Source organism: Periplaneta americana, chromosome 9 (assembly GCF_040183065.1).
Source record: "Periplaneta americana isolate PAMFEO1 chromosome 9, P.americana_PAMFEO1_priV1, whole genome shotgun sequence".
In the NCBI taxonomy this organism is placed as follows: domain Eukaryota; kingdom Metazoa; phylum Arthropoda; class Insecta; order Blattodea; family Blattidae; genus Periplaneta; species Periplaneta americana.
Window position 1 is genome coordinate 47,154,862 of NC_091125.1, and position 16,050 is coordinate 47,170,911.

Genomic DNA, 16,050 nt, shown 5'->3' on the forward strand with positions numbered 1-16,050 from the left:
CAAACGACCTCTTGGCAGACCAAGGCGTTTCTAAAAATATTAAGTTTATAAAGATTTAAGAACAATTGGAGGTTCCACTAATGTAGCTAGGAACAATCCTGGATGAAGGCGTATGTGTATGAGGTCAGAAATCTTCTCAGGTTTGTAGAAGTGAATCAACATCAGACAATGATGAACAGCAGCAAGAAACGACCATCATTCACCAAGTTTCACTTTATTATTTCATGCATAACACTTTCATATGAACAATGTTTGTGCAAGATGTGCGTTTGAAGAAATGACGAGGGGCATAAGCATAATTATCTCGATATGTGCGCTCACCATTTGAAACAGTATTGTAATGAAGGTGGCATATTCTTTAATGACTTTCTAACATGGGATAAAACCTCAGTTTATCATTACATACCGGAAACCAAACGTTATAACGTGCAATGAAATAGCTTATGTCCATATTATATATATTATGATGAGAAGTGAAGGCGTAACTGACGCTACGTACACAACCATTTTTTTCTGATGAAATTAAAAAGCTCGTGTACCACTTGCCTATACTTATTTTAAATCTCTGAAAGAAAACCAGATGCAATGGTTCAATCGTGAGTCGAAACTGTTACTATGGAATGGTACGAGGTTCAAAGTCTTTTCAGCGCCTTAAAGTTGTCACTAGTATTACGGAAGATTTGGGTACACTGTAATGTTAATGCGGTAAAATCTTAACAACACACGAACTGATCACTGGTACACAAAACGACATACAGCGTGTCTCAGTAGTGATGTACAAATATTTACGGAGAAAATTATACTCTAAGTGCCGTTTCACTATCACCGGTAAATTCACTTGTTATTTTAGTTTTCCAAAAGTCTGTTAATAACATTATTTCAAATAATATTCAACTCTGTGTTCACTATGCCTTATATTATCTTAGTTTTCTAAAACGTAGATTTTGTTTCAATTCACTTCGATCACTAAAAACTCATTTTGAAAGCAGCACCATGTATTTGATACTGCTTGAAACGAGGCAATCTTGAAAGGATAACTGACTAGCACCATACGAGCTCTTGATTATAGCAACAGTAGAAACAAGTGAATGTAAGTATCTCAATAGTGTAATTATACAGATAGTTTTGCTATCATAAACATCTATGAGCGTTGACGAAAGAAGAAAGAGGCTAGCATGACATACGAGGGTTGTTTGAAAAGTTCATAGTCTGACAGAAATTAAACTAGCACTATTCTCAAACAGTTTTTATTTCTCAACATAATCACCCCTGAGATTCGCACACTTGGTCCACTGTGCTCCAATGCTGCTATACTTTCCATGTACACAGATTTCTCGAGGTCTGCAAAAGAGTCTTCTTCATTTGACTAAAATGTCTTCTCAGCCAAGTGAATTTTGAGCTTTGGGGAAGGAAAGAGGTCTGAGGGTGGGAAATCGGGTGAGTAGGACGGGGGCGCAACAATTCGAACCGTAATTCGTGTAGTTAGCAACCGCGATTGCAGACGTGTGAGCAGGTGCACTGTCGTGATGAAAGAAAACTTTCTTCTTGGCCATACGCAACCTCTTCTCGAGAATTTTCCCTTTCAATTACTGCAGGAGATTTGAATAATATTCTCCGGTTATTGGAAAAAAATAATTATCAGCGTTGGTGAAAACGCAAATAAGTCTCAGCCAACATGGGCCCACACATGAGCCCTTTGAGATAGCGCTAATTTGTTTGCTAAGAACTGTCCCGTTCTTCATCTCAGAAGCTTCCATGTTCTTTGATGTATTCATGCACGTACAGTTGTATAAAAAAAAAAGTGGCCGCACTCGTGAACAGCGAATATTTTCTAAGTCAACTTCGGGTCACGGCGATGTTACACGATGCATGTGCTTTTAGAAGCAGTTCCGGAACTATGGAATCATTCCATATCTGCGCTTCGTAGACCAGCAGTAGAGAGCTCGCTTAATGATTTGAAGGTTGTGAGTTCGGGCCTTGTTCAAGTTTTCATTTTATTATTTAATCGTTCTTTAGCGATATAATACTGCATTATTCAAATTATCATTTATATTCTGTCATCGTTCTTTATCGATACGAATAATATTCAAGCTATTTATATTTTATCGTTCCTTTAGCGATATATATAATATTCAAGTTATAATTTGTTATATTCTGTTATCGTTCTTTAGCGACGTGAATAATATTCAAATTATCATTTGTAGTCTGTTATCGTTCATTAGCGATATAAATAATATTCAAATTATCATTTATATTCTGTTATCGTTCTTTATCGATATGAATAATATTAAAGTTATTTATATTTTATCGTTCCTTTAGCGAGATATATAATATTCAAGTTATAATTTTTTATATTCTGTTATCGTGACGTTTAGCGACGTGAATGATATTCAAATTATCACTTGTATTCTGTTATCGTTCATTGGCGATATAAATAATATTCAAATTATCATTTGTATTCTGTTATCGTTCATTAGCGATATAAATAATATTCAAATTATCATTTGTATTCTGTTATCGTTCGTTAGCAATATAAGTAATATAGTCTGATACGTTGACATTTCAATTCCGAATTTCGCGACGTCCTACGTTCCTACGTTCTTCCGACTGAGCTATGTCATATTAACGTAATTCAACGAATTGTCAGAAAGACTACAACTGAACAATCATTTAGATTATATTCTGAATATTTAATGATATAAAAAGGTTACGTTTATGACAATTATATTTGTAGTTGTAATACCAATTGCAACGGCAGCAGTGTTAACAGCAGCAATGATTAAGGACGTATTGCGTGGATACAGTTCAATACAGATTTTTCGAAAACAAATTAAGACACTGAGGTCGAGATTATAAAATAATCATATTCTTCTTAACTCTGTGGACTTTGTTTGAAAATGGTACAGTTATTGATAAGACTCTAACAAGTATTTATATTATTATTTCCTAATTGAAGAATATATATTTTTAGTATAATGACTGTTTTGCTATTATTTTAAGACCTAGGTAGAGGCTAATTCTCTGAGGAAACCACGACGCCATTTCTGCCTGCGACTTTGACTGACATGGCTCCACAAAGAGGTGCAGGAACGAATGAAAGTATAATACGGACTGTGGTTCATCTTGGTTTTTCGGCATCCGAGGCAGGCAGGCGTTTCAACGTTTCAGAAAGGATAGCCCGGAGATGGGTGCAAAATTATCAACGCTCGGCAATTTTTGGCCAAAACTAAGAGTTTTAGAATGAAAATTTCAACACCACAACAGGACGCCAGATTAGTGGCAGAGGTTGAAAGGAATCCCTTTCATACCGCTGCTATTTTGAAGGCAGTTGTTAATTTCCCTGGCCACGATCAAACCGTGAGAAATCGTTTAAGGGCCGCCAATTTGAGATCTCGACGTGCCATTCCTAGGGAAGTTCATAAGGAAGAGCATATAGAGGAGCGTTTAGTCTTTGCAGTGGGAAATGGTGATCGGGATTGGAAGACAGTAATCTTTTCTGGTGAAATCACCTTTTCTACTACAAAGGAAGGACCCAGTCTTGTATATCGTCCTCCTGGTACCCGATTAGACCACAGATACGCTGCCATGCGTGCCCGCAGTGGTACAGTATCTGTGTCGTGTTGGAATTCTTCAATTTCAGCAGGATAATCATCCAGTCCACACATCTCAATTGATTTGCGAGGAGACAGGCTATTGAATTGATAGACTGGCCTCGTCGCTCTCCGGACTTGAACCCTTTCGAGAATATGTGGGCACAAATAAAGAAGCATATGCGGAAAAATTGGCCCAATCCCCCTCCAAGACGCCCTGATGATTTGTGGAATCTCATCCATGGTTCCTGGGATGCCGTGACGGAGAACAGTCGGTATTTGAAAACACTAGTCGATTCCATGCCCACTCGACTGCAAGATGTGGTCGAGATGGGAGGAAGATGGACTAAATATTGAATCGTGGCTTCTTGTTTTTTTTTAACTTTCAATTGTTTTCATTTTTAAGGCAGACGCCTGTAAGTTTGTTTTGTTTATGCCATGAAAGATATTTTTGTTGAGAATATAATCTTTCTTTCCATTTGCAGCCATAATGTCATAATAAATAATGACACAGTCATGACATAATAAATTCATGAACCTGATATTAATTATTAAAACAGTCATATAAGAAACAGAAACAATTATATTTTCTCTCTCTCTCTCCTAAAAAAAACATAAAAAGCATTAGGTTGTGTGCGAACGCACGACCTTACGAACACTTGCCCGAAACGCTACCATTACGCTACAGATTAACACGCAAAAACTTTCATTCCGACTGTAGATATCAGACAACGTGGTCCAACAATATGTAACATCACCTGTCTCCGAAATGTAACGGAGATACCCGAAGGGAACTTTGTGTCTAGAGAGCGGCCACTTTTGCTTTTGACAACTGTACCCTTGCAATTATGTGTCTGCGTGGCTGCCTTCGGTGGAGGAAAATTACCTTTGTCCTACATGAATTGCATGTTCGCATACTCTTCGTTGCCGTAAATTCTTTCCATTTTGATGTTCTCATATAACAGTACAGTTAACTATCTTTTAACGAGCGCCATGCCTGCTATTTATTCGGTCAGATCTCTGACCTGTCACGCAGGCGGCCCGAGTTCGAGTCCCGGTCAGGTCTGGGATTTTTCACTTGAGGGTCGCAGTTGGAGTTTTTTCGGAGTTCTGCCGTTTTTCCTCATATTAGGCATTTACATTATTCCGTCACCAATTCTCCATTTCGTCATAATTTCATAGCATTCCCCGATCGCCGGCTAGCCTAGAGACGAGAGGAGTTGCCTGCTCGATACCTGGGTACTCAGCGAACCTTAATGTAGTCAGCCGGTGTGGGTTTGGGAATGCGCCGAGCTTGAGGCTTAGCGAACTAGATCATAACAGGTAGCAGTAAATTCAATTCAATTCAATTCAGCTCCCTGTCCATAGGTCTACTGTCGACGATGACAGTTCAGTAGGCTACAGATATTCGATAAAGAACTTACAATGTCATTCACATTTTAGAAATATATGTTATTAATTAGTGGAGAAAGTCGTCGTAATTCAAGTGACGCAAGAAGATGTACCATCGACGTTTTCCGCAAAGAAGGTTACCTAATCGGCGAACTTGTAGCGGTTTCTAAACGATTATAAGAAGCTAGAAATATCGTACCCCGTTTCGAAAATTACACAACCAGAAATTTCTTAAAATATGGTACTGCTTTAAGGAAGCGGGAGGGATTAAAATGTTGCATTAGAAATAAAAGTTCGTGTGATTTTGTGTAGTAAACCATTATTGTTTATTTTTTAGACGTACAATTAAAAAATGGTCCAATATCGTTAAATAAAATGTAAAATTAATATAATGTTCTATTAATGACATTGAAAATTTGTATTTGCTGCTTGATTTATGTAAACAACAGTTGTTCTGGTCCACCTCTGCATTAGAACAGAGCATCTGTTTTGTGCAGGTATGTCTGTATCCGCTTGAGCTGTACTGTGTACTTATAAACCCACTCCTCCCCATCCAGCAACGTTGCCAAACGCCTAATATTGTAAAAATTTAATAATTGTCAAATATTGCAATTAGGAAAAAAAATGTGACGACATTTTTTCTTCCTTATGACGTCAACAATCATCAGTTATGATGATACTTATACCTCTTACACCCATACACTTTCGCCCTGATGAACTAACCCAGTGACCACAATGATTGAAGACAAACTCTATCTATACAGAGTGTTAAAAAAAGTGTCCAATATTTAAGGAGGTGATAGTATACATCAAAACAAGAAAATAATGCCTAATAAACATGGGTCCTACAACACATACTTTCTGAGATCTGAACACTTGTTCATAGGAGGTGCTCAATGTGACGTTCATTCATGGCAATGCATTTTTCTGCCCTACAATACATCAGACTACCAGATAATTATACCGTAGTTGACACTCTTGGCATGGAATACTGATACGTCGCAAGGAATACTGAAAAAAGAAGTCTGGTTGCGGATATGAGCGGGGTTCAGCAGAGATGGTGTTGTGAATTTTGGTAATCAGCATGTGTAGGCTGTTGAAAATCGCCATGCAGTTGAATAAACAAGGCTTCAGCACCAATTCTCAATCAACTTATGGGCAGGCGTTCTTGGTGATAGATTAATAGGGCCATACGTTCTACCACAGAGATTAACTGGGCCTCGTTATCAGTACTTTCTTATTAACTTATTAAAATAAAGTTCAAAGAATGCGTGATTCCTTACGCCGAGGGGCAGAGGTATGCATTGCCATGAATAAACGTCACACTGAGCTCCTCCTATGAACAAGTGTTCAGATCTCAGAAAGTATGTATTGTAGGACCCATGTTTATTAGACATTATTTTCTTGTTTTGATGCATACTAGCACCTCCTAAAATATTAGAGACTTTTTAACACCCTGTATACGGGCTCAAAACTTTGGCTTGAGGTTAGACCCAAAAAAATCTAAGCAACTGTAATAGGATATCAGCGCTTGCTTAGTACAATTAACTACAAAACAATACCAAGATTGTCAATAAATTGGTCGTTTATTAAGGTATGCATCGACTCCTAGAATGGCAATTTTTCTTCAAAAAAATGAAAATTTTGTTTTTGTCTCATATTATAGCCTGGTTCTTCTAGTTTTTAAACATATATAACATATTTAGGTTTTCCCACTATTAATGGACGAAATTTATTTTTTTATACTCCATGCACAGCTGCTTGCGCCAAGAAGTGGGTTAAATCTATTTACGAAAGACTTACAGACCCCAGTATGCCGAGCAGGTGTTTGCATGCCAAGACTCAGAATGCAAACGAGTTTTTCAATGGTTTGATTTGAAGACTATGTCCCAAAGAAACGTATGTAGTCGTACAACCCTGAAACTTGGGGTCATGTATACTGTCACTTCAATTGTGGCAACGAAGTTGAATTGACATATTGCGGAAGATGTGCATCACCCCAGGAAAATACACAATGGTTGGTGTGAATGGTGCAGACGAGACCCGAACCCTGAAGGCCAACATACAGTCCACTCCTGAGCAACAGCAGCGAAGATGGTACCGGAGGGCTGTGAAAAGAGGAAAATTAACCTCAAGACACAAGAAGAGGACCTCACTATGTTGCATGAGAGTTTTAGGAGCATAAAAGTAAGTTATTGGTTACCTAGCTTGAACTTATACTTTAACTTCATTTTTACCCTATTTCAGTTTTCTCAACATTTTTCAGTCTTTGAGCAAGTAAAAAGTACCCTTAGAACTGAGCTATCGAATTCATTCAAACAGCAAATAGAAGCTTAGACATAGAGCTGTGTTGTAATCTAAATTTAACCAATTTAGTTCAAAGCGAAAGCATTGCTTCCCTATAAATAATAATAAAAAAAAATAAAATAACTTTTCTACATGTTAGAAAAAAATACATAAAAATAAGTGATAAATGCTATTAATTCATTCTACACTACAACATTCTTCACTGTTTAGGGATCAATTTGGTGAAAAAAGAATGAATGATTTAGATCAATTGGAAACGAAGAAATGCTTGTCGAAAGAATATACGATTTTTTTTTTTTCACAAAATTTTTGCCCTGTGCCCCCAAATTTTTATTATTTTTCTCTTTCCTTCTGAATTAAGTATTGTACCTTTCATAACTAGATAACTGTATCTTCTCCATAAAGTAGATTTATTACAATAGAGTTCTAGCAAACAACGATATTCTTTTCAAAAAAAGAAAAAGAAATTTGTATTTGAATTACGAAAAATTGCTTTAACATCTTTTATTTTTATCAAAGCTTCAATGTACAGCATTGTAGAGTAGGCCCACTTTCTAGACATGACTTATCTCTTACCAATATTTACATTATCTATTCACACATGAATATAAGCTCTTGTTATTATGTAGTTAAAAACTAATCTCTCCACTTAATAATGAATTATTCCGTCTTGGGTCCCCTAAATTCAGCGTGTACTTGTTCAGCTACACTTCCAATCTAAAATTTTCTATCGTCTCACTCATTACGGTTAGACATCTCTCTTAATCAGCCATTCTTTCGTCTTTGAGGAAGAGCACATATCGTTATATGTGTAGTCTTTTGCTTGTCATTTCTTGCGAAGAAATGCCAAAACATTAACTGTAATTTTTGTACACTCTCCGCCAACATTCATATCGACGATCTTTGTTGCACTCGTAACTTCATCCTCCCATTTAAAACTCTCTTTCAACATTACAGATATTCCTGCCGATAGCCTAATGTTCATTTCTGTTGGAATTTTGTATTTCTGTAAAATGATTGATTTGCTACATTTTAGAGTAGGTCACTTATTTTCTTACTTATGGCGGGTATTTTAGCGTTCGTCTTTCACTCATATAAAACGACTGTTGCAGATCAATTTACCGGCAGACTTGTTGCCCAGGGTGCGTCATGGGGGAGGGGGGCTAGTCTACGCCACATCCATGATGAGATGAGATGATAATGGAGATTTGTTGGGGTGCCACAGGGGAACCGAAGGTCCCGGAGAAAATGCCCTTGCCCAACACAAGGTGAACTTATTATAAAGCTCTACATTTTAAAGTTCGTATTTTTACGAAGTTTTTCTATGCAAACAAGTTAATGGGCTAATAATATCAGCTTTTGTAATGCACTTGTAAAAATAGTTCAATAGAATGGGAATTTCACGTTCCTATAATTAATATATTGAAAAAATATATTGTTTTCGAGCATTTGCGGGTCGCTGCCCCCGCGCTGGGACACAAAGGAGAATATAATTCACAGCTGCAATATGCATCGTTAAAGTCAATCTTCATGCAAAATGGCGCGTCGTAAAACAAATAGAATCAATAAATGGAGTCAACTAGTCTGTGATTTCACAGTGTCACGCCCATTGCCTCTAATAAACAAATGTTTAACTCGGCATCGCAACTGAAATTAAACCTCGTAAATGAAAATAAGGAGGAGGGTTAGTGGGTAACGGGGAGAAGAGAGGCCTAGGTCAAAAGTCATAGAAATTAACGGGCCCGATAATGGAAAGAGGCCCAATAAAAATTACTTGCGCGTTCCTCTCCAGTGATAAGGAGGACGGAGTCGCAGGAGCCAAGCAGGCTGCCACTTCTGTGGAACAGAGAGAGTGAGACAGCCAATTTCTTTCTAGTCTGGACCATGAATAAGTCACACACATATATAAGAGGGTGATAGAACAAATTCTTGCATCATTGTAGATGAAACAAGAGTGAAGTAAGCGTGGTAATTGCAAAGAAATTCCTCTTCATTGCGTCTTATTAAAAATAGTGTCGACACGATTTGCGGGTTTAAATAATTTCAGTTTATAAGGTACTCGAGAAACAATTTACAGTGAAAGAAAAGTTTTTTTTCGAACAAGAAAATAACACTCCGGCTTCGAAAATTAAACAAGACGGTGGATAGCACTGAGGTAAGTACCAAAGCAGTCAAGGCATTAAAACGTATTAAGTTCACATTTATTTTTTAAGTATACTTTATTATTCTTCACATTAAAGGTAAATCATCAACACTGAACGAATCAAGTCTTTCTTAAACGGGTAACGGAAGTTTGTGCAAGTTTATAAATGACTTTACACGGTAAACGTCTGAGGTATAAATAGTATCTAATATTGCTGTATTCTTGGAAAAAGGCTAATGAAAAAATTCTCATCTACCCTGTTGTACTCGTGGCAACATTTATGGATTTTGAATTCTATGGTTTCAAATGGCTGTTTTGTAATTAAAACTACGACAAAATACCATTCATAAAGTCCCCTCTAACTTGCATAAAGTTCCGAACTTCATTATGTAAATTCTGCTTCATCGAAAACTGAAAGTAAAGTTCTCCTTCAATACAAGTACGCAGAAATGCATTAAAATAAATAAGATTTAAGTTTTCAGAGAAACTCAGAGGCAATGTGAGGCGTATAAATAAACAAAACTGACTTCGTGAAGAATGATCAAAGGCAATCTTCAGTATTGCTGACAATTCAGATTATGACTAGAATACGTTTTAATTTAATTTAAAGTCCGTTCCAAGAATTACAACTTTTTCACCACGATATGAACATTAGCAGGTAACAACACAAGCCCTAAAACACTATTCGTGAAAATGGATGCAGCTATTTATGTTACACTTAACCTTCATACACAATATACTGGGAAATAATGCAAATATACTGAAAAAGTTTTTAGAAATACTTCAGTAATGATGTATCTAGAAACTGAGACTTTTGGAAAAAATGTTGAGTTAATGAATAGCAGATACTTGAAATTAACGCATACTAAAAGTATAATTTCACAATGGTGTTGTGTCAATTACGCTGTTAAACCTTGCAATTGTTCAAAAAATTAAACAAGAGTATCTATTTACTGGTTACGAATTATGTATTGCGCACACCTTGATTACATTTCTTTAAGGTCCAGACAACCGGACACAAAGACTTAGAGTCCAAGTACTCATGCATCACGCGAAACACTTTTTTCTGCGGTAAGTTATCATAAGGAAAGTATTCAGTAGTTATTTACTGTTTACTTAATCGCTAAATCTCGCAATATGAACAAAATTACTCATAGGCCTATATTACCTGAAGAACTAAATATTTGTTTCTTTTCAATTTAGAATGTTTTAGTACATATTTTCTATCTAATGATTTGTACATCTGTAATGCATATGGAAGTCTAGTATTACTCATTCTAAGAAGGTGAAAAATCCCTTTTGGAAGACATATTACTACACGAAGACTTTTTAAAACTGGAGAATTATTCTGAGTGTAAATTACAATTGTATAATAGAATTAATTACTGAAACGACTCAAAATATTTATGTATATATAGCTGAACACTTTTCCATGTTGTAGACGTAAATATCTCTTAAAAACTATATGTGCCTCGGACACCCTTTAATTTTCAAGTAAGTAGTACTACAGAGCTCTTAAGAGAGAGTTCATTATTTAAAAATCCTACTCTACTTTAAAAGAACTTCAAAGTACGAATATAAAACGTCTTAAAACATACACATCTAGAATTTTTATATTTTATTTACTATATTATATACTGAACCTTTTCAAAGCTGTTGGTATAGCGCTGGCCTATGCTCGACGTTGCGGGTTCGATCCCGACTCAGGTCGATGGCATTTAAGTGTGTTTAAATGCGACAGGCTCATGTCAGTAGATTTACTGGCATGTAAAAGAACTCCTGCGGGACAGAATTCCGGTACATTGACGACGCTGATATAACCTCTGCAATTGCGAGCGTCGTTAAATAAACCATAATTTAAATTTGTTCAAAGCCAGACGTATATATACGGCGACATACACTTTTGTATTTATTTGTCATTAGCACCTCAAAAATTAAAACTGAAATCATAATACACTGCTTAAATTTTTAATACACCTATCCTAAATAGACAGTTACGTTTTACTTCATCGCTGTAAACAGAGAGAATAGTAACTTCTATTAAAAAAAACTGACATAAAAATAAGTAATCGTACGCAGTATGTACGTATACCTTAACACGATTCTGATGTCAGAAAATTATTTCTCACCAGAATGTATATCCTACTCTTTCAGCAACACCAGTAGTATCGGTAGTAGTAGTGGCAGTATTACTTAATGACACTTTCAACTTCATAGGTCATTCAGAAGAAGTTCAACGTGGGTGAGAAATGACCGACAATTTTTTTCTGGAGGATTGTATCAGGGATAGAATTCGTTTATGTTCCGTAAAATTTACGACACGGGAGCCACAGCTTTGCTTACCTTCTGGAGGGAGCCATGCTAAATATAGTAAAATCCCTCGTAACCGGCACCCAAATAACTGGCAAAACCAAAACAACGGCACTTTTGGCCGGGCAAAAGAAAAAAGTTTAAATCTGTCAGACTGCCTCTATCTGGATCGTCAGTTTTGCTACATAAGGAAGTTCGCACGAACTTTCATTTTCAGTGAATATTCAAACCCAAAATTTGTGTATTATTTGTGTTGTGTGATGTGTTTTAAAAAATAAAATTCACACAGTTTTTATGTTTATTCAGTTATGTTCGGGCCGTCAGTGTTGCCACATTAGGAAGTTCGCACGAACTTTCATATTCAGTGAATATTCGAACCTAGCTTTGAAGGGTTCAGAACCATAGTGGGCCAAGCGCCATTTACTCAAACAGTAGAATACAACGGTTAAACTGAAGTTATTACCATAATTCAATGGAAACATATAGCAAATAATACAAAGTATACACATTAAAACTAAGTGATATGTCAATCTTCATTAAACTATTGTATTCACTTAACTTTAACCCTTGCTTTCTCTGTTTTTAATAAATGGCGCTTGGCCCACTATGGCTCTGAACCCTTCAATTTGTGCCTTATTTGTGTTGTGTGATGTGGTTTAATAAGGGAAATACACACAATTTTTATGTTTATTCAGTTATGAACAAATGTTAGAGAAACAAGCTTCACATGGCTGCAGTTTCAACATTTGACACCGTGAAATACGATTTTTTTTAGTATATACCGGTATTTATTCGATTATCCGGCAAGTTTCGTATTCGTAACTAGTCTGGTCCCTTTGGTGCCGGTTAAGAGGGATTCTACTGTATTTTATCGCCTTCGGCAGAGTTTGGCTCCACCAAGAGGGTGATAGTAGCGAGACCACCGAGGACGACTGTATCCTTTCGATGTGTCATCACAACTTATATAAACATTTCAAATAAATTGTGTCCCTCAATTCCATGCTAAAATAATAATAATAAAAAACATTTTAGTATTCTGAACTATTCCCCTTAACCCTCTGACCAGAGAATCGGTTTTATCGATATTACACGAATACGGAAAAGTGAATATCACGCGCTTGCATGTGATTCAGATACAGACCTGACGCAATCTAGTAAAATTTCTGAACTGAATATTTAGATAAAATAATTATTTTGTCCATCATATGTCACTATCAAAGCAGAAAGTTTGCCTCAGTTCTTCTAACATGTCGATATTTAGTAAAAGAAAATAATGTGCACACATACGCATGCTTGTCGGAAGACCTAATATGGATAATATATTTTGGAAATAACTAAGTACAAAAACGTAAAAATGTGAATGTTCTATCACGGAGAAGAAAGTCGTGGTAAAAATACATAAAAAAATGAAATTTTTCATTGAAAATAATTCAATTTTAAGACCCAAGTTTCATATTCCCATTAAATTTCTGTTTACAAGAGTGACTGCTGAAAGTCTTGCATGTGTAAAGCTAAAATTGAAAGAAGACGTTTCATATAATATAAACTTCAAATGATGATGAAGATAATGATAAACATCTAAAATATGATTAGTGTAAATGTTACTAATCAGCGATGTATACAATGGAAGGCTTAGAAACTGGTCACTCTACCCTATTATCTCCTCGTTTATTTGCCTTATAAGTGATGCATTATTGGTGTCACATGTGAGGTTCAAATCTGTCTTCGGAAAGTTGACTAAACAACAAAAATGATGATGATGATGATGATGATGATAATAATAACAATAATAATAATAATAATAATAATAATAATAATAATAATATACATCCAAAATATAATGAATTCGAATCCCATTTTTAGTGTCAATATTATTTGTCCGCTATGTCCTACACCCGCCGTTCTGCTAACCCCATTATCATAACATTTCCACAGTATGTTCGTACAATATTGATAGCTAAGTAGTTGAAAATTACATTTAGAGTAAATTCCAACAAGTTACACAAAATCTCAGAGGGAAATAAAAAGATACGAAATAATAAATATATTAGATATCTTCATGCGTACAATTCCCACAGTTCTGCTAATCTAAATGAGAGAACTGTTACACATTACAGTCACGGTTCGAAGCTGTTCTATTATCACTAAACTTTGTATCAGCATATGCAAAAGCACATCAAGGGCGCTGTAAATTGGCTAATAGAGTTATCGTTACAGTACTTAAGTACTGTATTGAATTCTGCAGGGAAAATGCACAATATATATCACTGTGGCACTTGATGAGTAGCTTATATTGAAGAGTGAGCCAATGTTTTCACTCCAATCAGTATTGAGGCTTGAGACAGAACGCTAAACTCTTACAGATATATTACGTTATCAAATGTCGGCAGCTTACAGCATAACTTGTTAAAACAGTTTATAAGACGTTCCAATGATACCAAAATTCCAAATGGTTTTCTCATTATATTTTGTTATAAGACGCATGAATGACAGACATACATAGGCCTATGTCAGAATGTACTATCATTTTGAGAGTTCTCTGTTAAGTTATATTTTCTGAAATGCTATAGGCTATCAATCTCGTAACTCCACATTGCTTCAAGAATCTTAAGACACTACTTCCAATTTTGTTTAATAGTCTAAAATGTAAATACGGACGTCTCCTGTGGCCGATATGTTTGAACTAAAGTAGATAATCAAACCATAAGTGTGCTATTCATAGACATTTCGCAGCACGCGCTACGAGCGTACTAAGCTATCGACTGGTTACTTGTACAGAATTCAAATCATATCCTATCGCTAACACTGGTTATGAATACGAAAAACGCTGATCATCCATCGGAAACCCGCGCTAAAAATGTCCATGAATACGGCCCTAAGTGCTCATTCATAAGATTCCAATAATCATCAGCCTACATATACAATATACATGACGTATATTGCAGACAGATTCCTCATGAATATCTACGAGAAGAAATCTAAAGTTGCAGATTTTGCGGTAAGTGATGTCTTACAAATTCACCTGAAAGTCAGAGGCTTTCAACATTGTAAGTTCATTGTTGCTCTAAGACGTAGCTACTATGGAGTAACAGTAAACCGTTAAGTTTATTTAGAAACGATTTTCACAATATCGTTTAAAATAATATTTTCCCCCACCACATGTTTTGCAATGCAGTTATAATATTATGCGACAAGTTCACAGGAAATCTGTGTAAATTTTAAATATACAATCTGTCTAAGAATATTTTCGAATGTTTATTTTTTATTAATACAACAGCATCTCAGAAGCAACTAGCGTTATATTATTTTCTCCGACATATTCTATGGAAATGATTTCAATCAGACAATGTTTGAAAAGAGCTTTGATTTAAACGACTATTATCATAAAACAAATAGGTAATTTATCTTTCACAGTTGTATATATGATACTTCCTTATCACGGAAACATCAATAATAATTTTTATGTTTTTAATAAAATCTAAAATCCATAAAAATATTACTGCAGTGTACTCAGAAGTAATCTATATGCTTCCAGGATGTAACAATCATTACATGTATGTTAAGAAAAAAAAAATCACCTTTTTCCAAGATTCGATTCCTTTGTCTCTGAAGCCCTTTCAATTTTGAAGACTCTCAACAAACATTGGACATAAATAAGTACCGGTAATTCTTGGAATTGTAGCCAGTCAATGTATGTCCACTTCTTGGGTTTGCTGGAATTGTATCTGAATACACAAACTTTAAAGACACATCGAAGGAGTATAAAAAATAATTAAACAACTCAGAAGAAGTGGCTGAACAACACCACAATCTAGTATATACAGTCACGAAGCTTGAGTTGTGAGGGTGCTAGGAACAATAGACTGTGCCGGTACTATTTCGCATTGTCCGTAACGAGGCGATAATAGCGATCCTAGTGGTTAGCAACTATTTATGGATGCATATTTACTACGTACTGAGCTTCGTGACTGTATATTCTAGACTGTGATAACACTATAACATGAAGAACAAAAACATTATTTCGTGCAGAATTCATAAAAAGGTTAGTTTGCGAAAGAATTCCAAAACCCTTGTCTCAAATGCATATCTTGCGTAACATGATAACATACGTAGGCCTATAACAATGAAGTAAATTATGAAATATCTGGCCACATAACGGCCACCACTGGAAGATCAGTATTCACGTTCTATCCCAGGAGAAAACATCTCATTAGAGAAAGCCTGAGGCTAACTTTGATCATTTGCACGCCTCTACAGAATGTACTGCAGAACGAGCGAACCAGATAATTAAAAAAAGTCTATATGAAT

At 35.7% G+C, this 16,050-nt stretch overlaps 2 protein-coding genes across 6 annotated transcripts in view; one reads left to right on the forward strand and one right to left on the reverse strand.

Annotated features, from left to right (window-relative positions):
• DNAlig3 (DNA ligase 3) overlaps positions 1-16,050 on the reverse strand; it is a 590,685-nt gene that overhangs the window by 328,965 nt on the left and 245,670 nt on the right. The window lies entirely within an intron of this gene.
• LOC138705891 (uncharacterized) overlaps positions 9,134-16,050 on the forward strand; it is a 238,305-nt gene continuing 231,388 nt past the window's right edge. The window contains exon 1 of one of the 2 annotated variants that reach the window (XR_011333847.1): positions 9,134-9,444. The gene's annotated coding sequence lies outside the window, so the exon portion shown is untranslated. The remainder of the gene's footprint in view (positions 9,445-16,050) is intronic. The other variant, XM_069834629.1, reaches the window with a different exon arrangement.